Below are 12910 nucleotides of genomic sequence, written 5' to 3' on the forward strand. Positions count from 1 at the left end.
GCCATGCCTGCGTGCAAATGCACTGTGGCTGTGTGAGCTTATGTCTTTCTTCCTCTGTCTTTCATTCTGTTTCTCACTCACACACACACACACACACACACACACACACACACACACACACACACACACACAAACACACGTATACACAAAGGATGGCCGATTTGCCTGAGTCAGGCCTCTGGCTCACTTGATATTCCCCGATTGATTTCTTTGAAGACAGACACTCATCCCATATCCCTTGTACAAAAAATGCCATGCCATTCCTGTTGACGTCATCCAAAAAGTTTCTCAAGGGCCTTTTCATTGTGGCCCAATCAGCTGTGCATGCACAGTATCGTATGATTACTCTATATCAAATCACAAGTGTCCTCTGGTATCGCCTTTATCGCTGTGTAAAACCAAATGCACAGTCGTCCACCTCTCGCAGCCTCGCACAGGCTACAGCAGGTCCTGAATGTTAACAATGTGCAAAATAGCTTTGACAGCATTATTGGATCTCCCATGCTTGAGCCAAAGCCCTTGGGCCTAACATCACCCCACCCCCAGGTCCAAGCCCACCAGCCTCTCTCTTATCCCCCTCGATCCCTGAGGCCCTCTCTCTGGCCCACTTCCTCTTTGCATTACCTCCATCAGGCCGGGCTGCTGACACACTTGTTTAATAATTAAGGGCATGTCCATAATTTCCTCGTCCTTGTGGAAGTCCACAAATGGTCTCTGTGAAACTCAGGCCAGTTAAATGTACCTCTTTACCTCGGGCCACTGACAGCCCTGCATAACTGTAGTGTAGCGGAGGAGATGAAGTGAAGGTGGTGGCGGGACGATCAGAAGGAATCAGTTCATCATGAATTATCCACTCATCTTTTGATCCGTTTATCCAATTTCCATTGACGTAGACACACTCACACATCCTGTGGTGGAGTGTCTGCCATCACACCGTGTTCTAGGAATAATGCATGACAGAGTGCATTAACTATAAACAAGCATCGATACGTCTGATTGTCCACCGTCCCTCCATGTGCTCATAAAACAATCAGTCTATAAACTGATGAGTCCATCTATTCATCCACTCATCCATGAAAAGAAACAGCGCCGGAACAAGACTCTACAGTCCAGCTCTGTGCAATCTAACAACCCATCGGCTATTGCTCTGTTTATAGAGATTAATCTCTGTGAGGCTGGACTTTGACACAGCGCTGCTCAGGCCAACTCACAGAAAAGACTGGACACCTGACAAGATCCAGAGCTTTTTTGCACAACTGTGCACAAAAAACAAACAAACAAAAAAACAAAAAAAACAGATTCATACTGTTTTCAGGAGAGGGTGTTTTTTTCCATAATTCATCAGGCTATATTTTACTAAAGCAACAAAAAATACAATGTTTGTTTTTGTTGTTGTTTTGGCTGCACCCCAGAATGCTTTCACCGATTCATGCCTTTGTACACCAAGCATAGACTTACAGTAACACCTAGATACTGGATGCCAAGATGGCGACTATTCATTCCAATGGAGTTGCTCACCTGGCACATACACACACAAAAAAAGTTCATAGCAAGTTCCAAGTTTACTTCCGTGGTACGCAGCCCACTGAATATGCGCAATAGTGGTTCTCGCGCTGGCCCCACCCATGAGTTCCCACTCGGCTCATAGACTTTACATTGTGATGATGTCACAGATTTTTAAAATAGCTTTTATCGGCTCAAGGAAAGTTTTACAAATATAAAACCACCATGGATCAAAAATTCAGAATACAAAGAGGCATATCTCTGTTTGCAGTCAGAGGTGTCCTGTCAACAGTTTTACAGATGTCTCTTTTATAATGGTGGTCTATGGGACAATGCTTTTTTGGGCTCAAGAGGTTTTTTGCTGCAATACTGCGAGTGGCCATTAGGAAAAAATGGCTGCAGTGCCTAGTGGCACTCATAGGGGCCTGACATCAAGTATGTATTTTTCGTCTTAAATTGTTGCAAGTTTAAAAAGAGATACAACCTCACGCTGTGTCAATCACACTTACACACTAACTCTGAAACTTTAATCTGTCATTAAAGTTTTCAGAACTGGTTCGATTTTCTGCTTTTTTTCCTACATCAGTCTCTATGCGTGCGTGTGTGTCTATACTTGACATTCTGCCAGCTGCTGTTCAGGATCACCTGGATCATGAAAGTTGGTGTTCTTCTTTTGTACATATGAGATTCCCATATTACTAGCAGTGTACCAAACTGGACCACTGATGTCACAAAAGTCACTTAATCACAATTAATTCTGCAGCTCCTTTATCAGCAGGTAAAACTCTTCTTGCTCTGGATTCATTTTTCAACTTTGGAGAGGTGAGAGGACCACAAGATCATCTTCACTGCTTCAAAACTCCATTCTCAGACTTCATGCTAAATGCTAATATCAGCATGCTAACATGTTCACAATGACAATGTTAACTAACTTGCTGATGTTTAGCAGCTAGTGGTTGAATCAAACAGGAGATCCGCACATTGTATTAAAGACTCCCAGCAATTTTAATGGTGCAAGTGTACCTCCGCTAGCAAACTAACTTCCTCCTGCCTGCAGCCCTGGAGCTTTCAAATGATTCTTTATTGACAATTGTCGTAGCCAGCACAGTCAGCAGGGGTCGACGGACTATTTTATTGTGTACTTTACATGTCTATTGTAAGAACTCAGGTCGTGGCTTGATGATCGGAGCGCACAGTGTGAGCACATAGATTGTAAGCTTTGCCCTTACATTGCTGAAGAATTACTCGTACAGTGGGAGTTGGAATCAAACAACAACATTTCTAAAATAGGCTCACATCGTTCAGTATATGCCCAGCTTAATAGTAGATTTGTTTGGTTAATTTAAGATTCAAGTACCATCTCTCCAGCCGAGGTAAAATCTGTTATTGATGCTCCCAGTCTGGATGTGTCCTTGTGGTATCAGGCGATGTGGATCTCACTTTACATGCTCCTCCTGCCCAGTGTGCAGTGTCAGCGTGCTTGTCTGGGGGAGAAAAATACAAAACTTTACATCAACGAAAAACAGCTTTGTGACCTTCCCGCTTCAATTACATCACGGCACAGCGCTCAAGGAGGTTGGCAAATACAAAACCACAAAAGGATATCACCATGAGGCAAGAGGGCCGTGCTGGGATACACATGCTGACTAGAGTCTGAACCTCCAACAAAGGTCACTGCAATGCCGGAAAGAGCGTTTATTAGTTTAGACCTTCAGGATCGCCGGTGGGGAGGGAAGTGGTCTTTTAAAGGAATAGTTCAACATTTTGGTAGATTTGTTTTCTTGCCAAGAGTTATTTGAGTTACACAGCAGCTGTGAACGGTCACACTTAATATTTATTTATTTTTAAATGCCATTATCTTGAGTTCACAAGTTATTATTTCGTTATTTCAAGATAACAAAGCTTGTTTTGTCGTGATAATGAGTTAATTTATGAGTCCCAAGAAAACAAAAGGCTGATTTGTTGCGATACCAAGATAATTCATTACAAGAAAACTACTTTTGTTTTGTCAAGACTATGGAATAATTATGGACAACTTGAAAATGAGTGTCTGTTTTTGTTCACACTTGATTTCAGCCTCGAAGATCACTGTCATGACCATCTGTGAGAACTTAGAAAGTGCAGTCTTCTCCTTAAATGACAAGTACTGGTCTGAGTGTTACTTCTGACAGAAAGACACAATTCAATTTCACCCTGCATTAGACCTTGACTAAAGTACAGTCTGATTCATTGATCACTAATGGGTACTCCTTGATCTGGTATTTTCAGTTTAAATCAGCTGCTACAGTTATCAAGACGCCATCCATGCATACTGGTGACATTCCTGATCTCTGATAAACACTAGTTCCTTTTACACTGCCATTTCAAGGCGGAATGTTGCATCGTTATTACTTAAGATTGCAGAATGAGGGGGAGTTGACTCAACTTTAAGCAGCAGAGGTAATGGCTGTGTAGCAGGATGGGACAGGTGTGATGTTTTGATGATGTGTTATGTCTGCGATAACACATCATCACCATCAGAGGTTTAAAAAAGAGCTTGCAGCAGTTAGCAGCTAATCTAAAGAAGAACAGCAGCTGAAAATGTTGGCAAACTTGAGGTCTGGGAGCTCCTCACCCTCCGAGCAGAGGATGAGATCAACTGCCATATAACAGGGACGGTAAATGATTGTTATTGCCATGTTATCAAAGTCTTAGAGCTGCTGTAAAACTACAGCTACTTGGGGCAAATAGACCATATAATAAACAATAAACAATAGACAAACAAGAAAGGATGGCAGAGGAGATTCCCGCACACCGCTGTAACCAGGCTAGAGAGCCACAAAAAGGTCCACAAGACATCTGTGCACAAAAAAGGTGCTCAAAGTGGATCAGTTACATTGGTGTGCAGGTATCTCCTCTGCCATCCTTTCTTGATTACCATGTCATGCCATTGTTGTTGTTAGGAAAGCGCTGCCTGAAGCGTATGTTATAGGTCATCCACGAGGCCAAAGTTGCTGTGTTTACATGTCATGCTCGTCATGCCTCTTTAGCTTTCGAAATGCTGGCATGCTGTCTAAAATCACACACAGGGTCACCATTGTGAGTGTTGTTTGATTGTGTATAAAATATGCAAAGTTAGCATCATGAAAGGTCTTCATTGCGACCCTGTCATGGGATCTCTGTGTAGAAAGGGTTTTTGTAAGTATTAAGGTACCAAAAAAAGCTTGTTTTTTGGGGATAATGAAATGATTAACCTGTGATCTCAAGATAACAGCATTAAAGAATGCAACTATGGCAGTTCTTGACTTTCGTAGAGTTAACATATTGTATGTGTGTATGTGAAATATGAAGCTAAAGCTAGCGGCTGGTTAGTCTAGCTTAGCACAAAGACTGGAAACAGAGGATAACAGCTAGACTGCTCGGTCTACAATCTAAATAACACTAATTAACAATCGCATAAACATTTTCACACTTTACACAGTCTTTGCGTGGATTAAAGAAACAATAAACAATGTGTTCATTAGTGAGCTGTGGAGGTGCTGTTCGGCTGATTGTGTTATCTAAGCTGGGCTAGCTGTTTCCTGATGTTTCCAGTCTTTAAGCTAAGCTAAGCTAACTGGCTGCAGACACCAGCTTTATACTTATAAAGTACAGACTGGTAAAGATCTTCTACTCTAACTTCCCAAAATGTCAAACTACACCTAAAAGTCACTGGGCCCAGATCCCTCCACTACCTTACCTACCCTCCTTTATTTAACTGGACATCTCACCTACAGCTTCAAAGTCATTTGTCTCCTGCAGCACATTACTGAGCTCTATCGATTTGTTATCACGCCTAAAATCCTTTTCTACATCACAGTGCCTTAGAAAACAGATCCTAAAACTGATATGTCTCAGTGAGGCATTTTTCATGTTCAGGTTAAATATTGATGACCTATAAATAGCTGTTATGTCTTCTGCAGAAACAAAGATGAAAATAAAACATGCACTGGATGTGACTTTTATAGGTCAGGACACAGAAATATCGTTGGACATAACCCGCTGTCCATGTTGCACTTCATACAGATTCCATACATCAGCGCCATTACATAATGTACGATGATGAAGGAGCATGTCAGTTTTCCTGGCCAGGACACATTAACTGGACTGCTGGTGGAGTTTACTGTAAAGGCTCGTGTGCACACTGCAAGAAATATCCACCTTACTCAGTCATTTAATCTTGGAGTGAGTCTTTCTAAATATGTACTGTATTGTTTGGAAAGCAAAAAAAAAAAGACAAATAAGGTGAAAAATAAGGTGAAATAATTTAATACAGTTTGAGTGTCAATTAACTTAAGAATCTTCCTTTTTCTTTATTGTTTCTCTATTGTCAAAAAAGTAAATGTAAAGCTTGAGAGAAGTTGAATTATTTAGTCTTATCAGCATTTTCCAGTTAGTGTTGTCGATGTTTTAATGATCTTACTTACATATTCTAATTATTTATCAAGCTACTGACTATTAATCAATTCATATTTGGGTTTATAAAACATAAAAAAAAGTGAAAAAGAGCTCAAGAGTGTCAAAGGAAACGCATTCTCTCTCTGTAGAAGCTGAAACCAGAGAATAATCTCAGCTTTTGCTTTTAAAATGACTCGAAAAATGGCAGAAAGAGATGCAGATAAATTTTCTGTTGACCAGTTAATCAACTGAGTGATCAATCGTTTCACCTGTTTTCTTAATATGTGAACATGAGACAACATAACTTGTCAAAATGGTAATTTCTTGCAGTGCATGCAGCTCCCCTGGTGAGACAGCCTGTCAGAGGCTGACAAATGGAGAGAGTGCTTTCTGCTGAGAGCCGTCCCTACAGGTTCCCATGCAGGCAGCCAGGCCAGGGCCAGGAAATTATATATATCATCGACCATCATAATGTTGTCATATGAAAACCACATAACCTCAGAGTGTGAGCTCAGATTGTGACACACATGACAGTCTGGTGTGAAACCACGGGGTTGCTTATATGCCTAAAAAACTGCCAGTTTGGGTAAGATAAAGAATAAAAGCTGCACAGCTCCTCATGGATGAAATACTGAACGGGCACAGGCCCAGGGGCCCCAGAGGTCAGGGTGACTGACCCTGTTCAGTGAGTGTTCAACATTACTTGTTGTAAAGTCTCAGAGCACAGTTGAAAGTACTGAGGCATGATAGTGGTCTGGCTCCAAGGACGCAACACTGGTCAGTCGGTCGGTCGGTCGGTCGGTCGGTCAGTCCACCATATTGGTCCACACTTAAAGGTATGGTAACATTTCCACATTAAAATATCTAAAAACGAATAGACCTGGGTTAGGCTATATATGCTGTTGAGCTGTGTACTTACGTTTTCCCAGATGTTTCAAACAATGTTCAAACACAGAGAAATCTGTAATTTATTTTTTTTTAAAACTGCATTTCATTCAGTCGCCTGTGAATAGTATTTGTATCCTAATCTTTACCCCTTCTTTTGCTACAACTTCCACGGAAACGCATAAAGCACCATAATTTTCAGTAACTGCATGGCATTTTGCAATAAAAATCCAGTAGAGACATAATTTTTTGACATGATGTTTCAATGTCGATTGAGCTTACAATGACAAGAGGCTCGTGGTGGCGCCAGACCATTTTAGACCTTAAAAACAAGCATTAAAATCTTAAAATTAATCCTGAAACGTACAAGAAGCCAGAGGAGGGAGGCCAATACTGACGTAATGTGGTCTTGTCTAATGCTAATGATAAGTTAGCAAGTTAACATTTAGCTAGCAAATGTTTCCTGCAGCTATTTTATTAGAAATGACAAAATGTGACTTAATGTGATGTGAGTAAAACTTCAATACATTTTCTCATCTGTGATCTGCAGCGGTGGTTGTTTAACAATTAAAACTACTCCAATGATCCTATGCTACTTCACGACATCTTTAAAGTCTTTCTTTTGTGACTGTTTTGATTAAGAGACCAAAAATTACATACTGTGCTTTTAAATAGCTCAACAATTTTTGGGTGCATAAAATTGTTCAGACATTCATGGTCCCCAGAGGATGAATCATTTTGAGTTTTGTGATGCCCTGACTTTTCCTCTAGTGCCACCAGTAGACTGACAATTACAGTTATAAGTGAAATGTCTCAACAACAACTGGATTGCCATGACAGTTAGATTCATGTTTGCCTCAGGATACACTGTAATACTTTGATGATGCTTTACCTTCTCCGCTGTTCTTTGTGTTTAGTTTAAATGAACAAATGTTAGCATGCTAACATGCTAAATTAAACTGGAAAGCATTATATCTGCTTATCATCAGCATATTAGCATTGCCACTGTTAGCGTGTAAGCATGCTGATGTTAGCATTAGCTCATAGCACCGCTGTTTGTAGAGCTTTAAAGAGTTGCTAGCATCACTTACCATATTCATAAGAAAGATGGAAAGTCCTTAAACAGTCTATATCTTAAAAGTAACTGTGTGCAGGATTTAGTGGCATCTAGCAGTCAGGCCAAGCGTAAACTCCCGGTCATAATTCCAAGGTTCAAGGAGTTTTTACAGGGAGCGAGCAAATTATCCACAGAGGTCTCTGCCTCTCCAAAACATACTGCCCAGGTGATTCACACAGGTTAAAAACACAGAATTAAGCAGATTCATCATGTTAATACATCTGTATTATTCTGAAGCTGTGCATCATGGTTGCTGACCGGAAAAAGTGAATGGTCATATCTAGAGCCAGCGTTTAGTTTGTCCATTCTGGGCTACTGTAGAAACATGGCAGTGCAACATGGCAAACTCCATGGACAAGGTCCGCTCCCTTTGCAGATATAAACAGCTCATTCTAAGGTAACAAAACACAACCACTCTTACTTTCAGGTAATTATACACTAAAGAAAACATACTAATCATATTCAATTTCTGCTAGTGTGCCCCTTTAAATCCTAGACACTGGACTTTAAAACAAACAAATACAAAACAGGGTTTGGAGGCACACCAGGTCAGGCCTTGTCAAATTAATTAAAGTAATTGATGGAGATATCGATGCTGCTGTATCGGCAGTTTTTTTTATGTGGATGGCTTGCTTTTTCCACCCCCTTCCTCAAACCAATAATTTTCACACACTCCCCTAAGAAGACACGGTAACCTGTGCTGCAGTATTTAGTATAATATGTGTGCAGAGGAATGTCGGTGTGGATCTGTAGTGGCAGGGAGCCACTGTGAATTAAATACAGCCACACACCTGAGAGTTCTGGTTCAACGGCAAAACGTCACATTATTGTATATTATTTGTGATTTATCCATGCCTCTCAGCACAAGCAGCTGACTCTTTATGGCAGCCACTGCAGCTACTGTGCCCTCTCCACATGCCCTCAAAGCTGCAGTCCTCAAGGAAAGCGAGATTTCAGCAGTTTAACAGCCTGAACCCCCGCAGAGGACAGAGTGAAATATCAGGGCTTTTTCTGCTTGTCCTGATGAAACACCTGGCCGTGGTTAAATGCTGTTTGCGGACATTTATTTGCAAATACTCAGCATTGTTCATCTAGACATTTACAGGAAGGAATTTAAATCCTAATGCAGTACAAATCCCAATTTTAGTGCTTTAAAATTAAAAAAAGAATAATTCACTGCTTATATTTGACTAAAAGGACATTTGTCTCAGTGAATTACCCCTAACCTCTTTTGCTTCATCATTCATCCTCACTCCCCAGTCCTCCTCTCACCCTGATGATAATGAGCATGAATATGCAGTTTCAGCAAAGCAAGCAAATCAATAAACTAATCATTCGTTTTAGGCAACACTGTCTGTCACAGAGCACTTAATAATTAAGTCCGGCATGCTTTTAGGCAAATTCTGTGCCAGTGTTTTCTCCACTACAGCAGTAAAAAAGGCCCCAAACACTGGGTTTATGTTCTATAGCTGTAGAAAATAAACAGATGCTATTCTTGTCAGGTATGCATCATCACCACGATCCCTCCATTATGTTTCAGTGCCGAGCCTGCATGAGTGTGTGTTGGTCCGGGAACACTCTCAGCAGAGCTTCCCCCCCATCTGTGCTACTGCTGCTGACTCATTGTCACAGCTCCTGAATCTGCTGCCTGCCTGCATTATTCACACACACTCACCTTCCTCTGCTCGAGCCTCCTCAGCACCCAGAGCCTGAAACCAGAGGGGCTGAGACCAGAGAGGCTGAAACTAGAGGGGCTGAGACCAGAGGGGCTGAGACCAGAGAGGCTGAAACTAGAGGGGCTGAGACCAGAGGGGCTGAGACCAGAGAGGCTGAAACTAGAGGGGCTGAAACTAGATGGGGCTGAAACCAGAGGGGCTGAAACTAGATGTGGCTGAAAATACGGGGGCTGAGACCAGAGGGGCTGAAACTAGATGTGGCTGAAAATAGGGGGGCTGAGACCAGAGGAGCTGAAACTAGAGGGGCTGAGACCAGAGAGGCTGAAACTAGATGTGGCTGAAACCAGAGGGGCTGAAACCAGATGTGGCTGAAAATAGGGGGGCTGAAACCAGAGGGGCTGAAACTAGATGTGGCTGAAACTAGAGGGGCTGAGACCAGAGGGGCTGAAACCGGAGGAGCTGAGACCAGATGAGCTGAGACCAGAGGGGCTGAGACCAGGGCGGCTGAAACCAAGGGGGCCTGAAACTAGAGGGGTCTGAAACCAGAGGGGCTGAAACTAGAGGGGCTGAAACTAGAGGGGCAGAAACCAGAGGGGCAGAAACCAGAGGGGCCTGAAACTAGAGGGGCCTGAAACTAGATGTGGCCGGTAACAGAAGGGCTGAAAACAGAGGACCTGAAACCAGAGGGACTGAAACCAGAGGGGCCTGAAACCAGAGGGGCCTGAAACCAGAAGGGCCTGAAACTAGATGGGGCTGAAACCAGGGGGCTCAGACGAGAGGGCCTGAAACCCAAAGAGTTTGAGGCCAGAGGGACTAAAACCTGAAGAGTTTGAGAGCAGAGGGACTAAAACCTGAAGAGTCTGAGACCAGAGGGGGTGAAACCAGAGGGGCTTAGACTGGACAGGCCTGAGACCAGAGGGGGGTGAAACCAGAGGGGCTCAGATGAGAGGGCCTAAAACCTGAAGTGTCTGAGACCAGGGGGCCTGGAATCAGAGGGGCCAAAACTAGATGTGGCTGAAACTAGAGAGGCTAAAACCAGGGGCCTGAAACCTGAGGGGGTAAGACAAGAGGGCCTAAAACCAGAAGGGTCTGAAACTTGAGGGGCTGAGACCAGAGGGAGCAACTCTAGCCATCCCACATGCCCAGTTACACCACACTAGAACTAGACCTGAAACCATAACCATGGATACTCTTCTGGTTTTCAACTAGCCTTGTATCAGAACAGTGTTGGTACTAGTGTGTTGAAATGAACTGTGTTAAACATCCCTCCATTTTAGCAGGGCCCAGATCCCCCTGCTCATCTTTAGGCTCAAATTGTATCTGGCTCTGGGGCTGCTGCTCCAACTACAGATTGTACTTCCACATTTCATATGGCCGCCATCATCGACAAAGTACAGAAACAGATTGAGAGAAAGACTCGCACCTCTCTGTCTCTAAAACTCAGGCCAAACTCCAATTAAACTGTAAAACTAAGCAGCGCTAATCAAATATAAACCAATATTCTGTCACTGTGCTGCCTATTTCTCCCTAAAATGTTTACAGAAACACATTAAAACTTACCGTTTAACTGTACTTCCAAAACGTTTGTTACCGGCCGGCCGCCATATTGTTTTCTGTCAGTTGGTATCAGGCTCTTCTTCTTCTAAGGATGTTTAATGGCGGTTGGCAAACAGCTTTTAGGCGCACTACCGCCACCTCGTGACATAGAGTATGGATCGTGACGGTCTCATGCCTTCATTATATTCTTCTGCTTATCCCTGTCTTTTCCATACGTGTAAATATTGTCTCCTCGAAATTATATCTTCTTCTTTTGTTCTGCTAGTTTTTCTCATTTCTTCTTCTTTCATTTAGATACTGTAGTAATGCCTACCTTAGTTTCCCTGTTTCATTCTTCCTCCCATTTCTTGATCATTTCAGATTTAATAATACTTTTAACTTCAGCCTTACTACACTTTACTATCATATTTACTTCTAATTTTTTAGTGGCAACTTTTAAATATTTGTTTCGTATACTATGTCACCCACCAGAGGGAGTGTTTATTGGTCCAGCAGTGCATTCTGGTAGTTGTAGGTTTTCCACCTCTTGAGCAAAAGCAAATGCCACAGCTGTTTTCCTCTGTTTCTCTGGTCATGTTGCACCAGTTTTAAAAGTATGTGCGTTTTTCTTCTACATAGAAAGCCCAGTTTTATGAAAAGACAAATTTTCCAGCGGTAAAATACCCCAATTAACTAATTAAGTCGATTGACAGACGAAATAATGAACTATTTTTTCATCTTTTTTGATAACTGAATAATTGTTTCAGTCCCTTAATAAGCAAAAATAGTTTTAGAAATTGCCCTAAATATCAGGTTCAGTTTCTCCAGTGTGAGGATGTGCGTCTTATCTCTGTTTCATATTTTGATTGCTGGTTAACTGGACCTTAGGCCCTCTTATTTAGCATTTATAACTGGTGTAACTGTTAATAAATGGTTTACAGTTCAGCAGATATGTTTATAAATGTATTTCTCAAAAGTTGTAACACCTTCTGTCAACACCCATGGGTGGAGGCTGATGTGTGAACAGATATTATCTTGTTGTGACAAGCAATAATATAAAATGAGTCTTCAATGGAGAAGTTAAGATTGTTGTCAAACATTGTATATTAACAAACAATAGAAATGTATGTCCTTATCTCTGCATATAGCTACTACCTACAACTACATTTGTATTTATACTGCTTATAGATGCTAAATAGGATGGGGGTACTGCAAATAGGAAGTGATCCTGTGTACTTTTAATGGTGCCAATTTATCAGAATGTAAATAAATACAGTCTGCAGCTAATTAACTGACTCCATGGCAACATTGCACTTACTGTTTACACCCCCATGCCCCCAAAATCATGGGAACTGTATTTGGTGGAGCACATTGTCAAGTCTGACAAAATAATTAATCAGAAAAAAACCCTTCACATTAATCAGTAATGAAGCTCTGACCAGGATTTACTTTGGATGGGCTTCCTGGGCACTGCAACAACCAGACTAATTAGTTTTCAGATCAGGTGTATAGTTGGTTATCTGATTCAGGTATCTAGCGATACAGATGGTGAAGCCGCTGAGTATCGACTGTGCTCCTCCCTGTGTCTGTCAGAAGACACACAGGACAAAAAAGAAGCAGTCTCTGCTGCAGGTATCTACTGCTGCATTGGCCAGGGAGAGTGCAGAGCTGCAAACTGAAGGGCTGCGCTATGCACGCATGCTCTGCTCACACTGAAGACATATAGATATATATAGCACTGAAGAATGTGATTAATACCTCTGCATCATACTTTGAT

Source organism: Epinephelus fuscoguttatus, linkage group LG4 (assembly GCF_011397635.1).
Source record: "Epinephelus fuscoguttatus linkage group LG4, E.fuscoguttatus.final_Chr_v1".
Taxonomy (NCBI): domain Eukaryota; kingdom Metazoa; phylum Chordata; class Actinopteri; order Perciformes; family Serranidae; genus Epinephelus; species Epinephelus fuscoguttatus.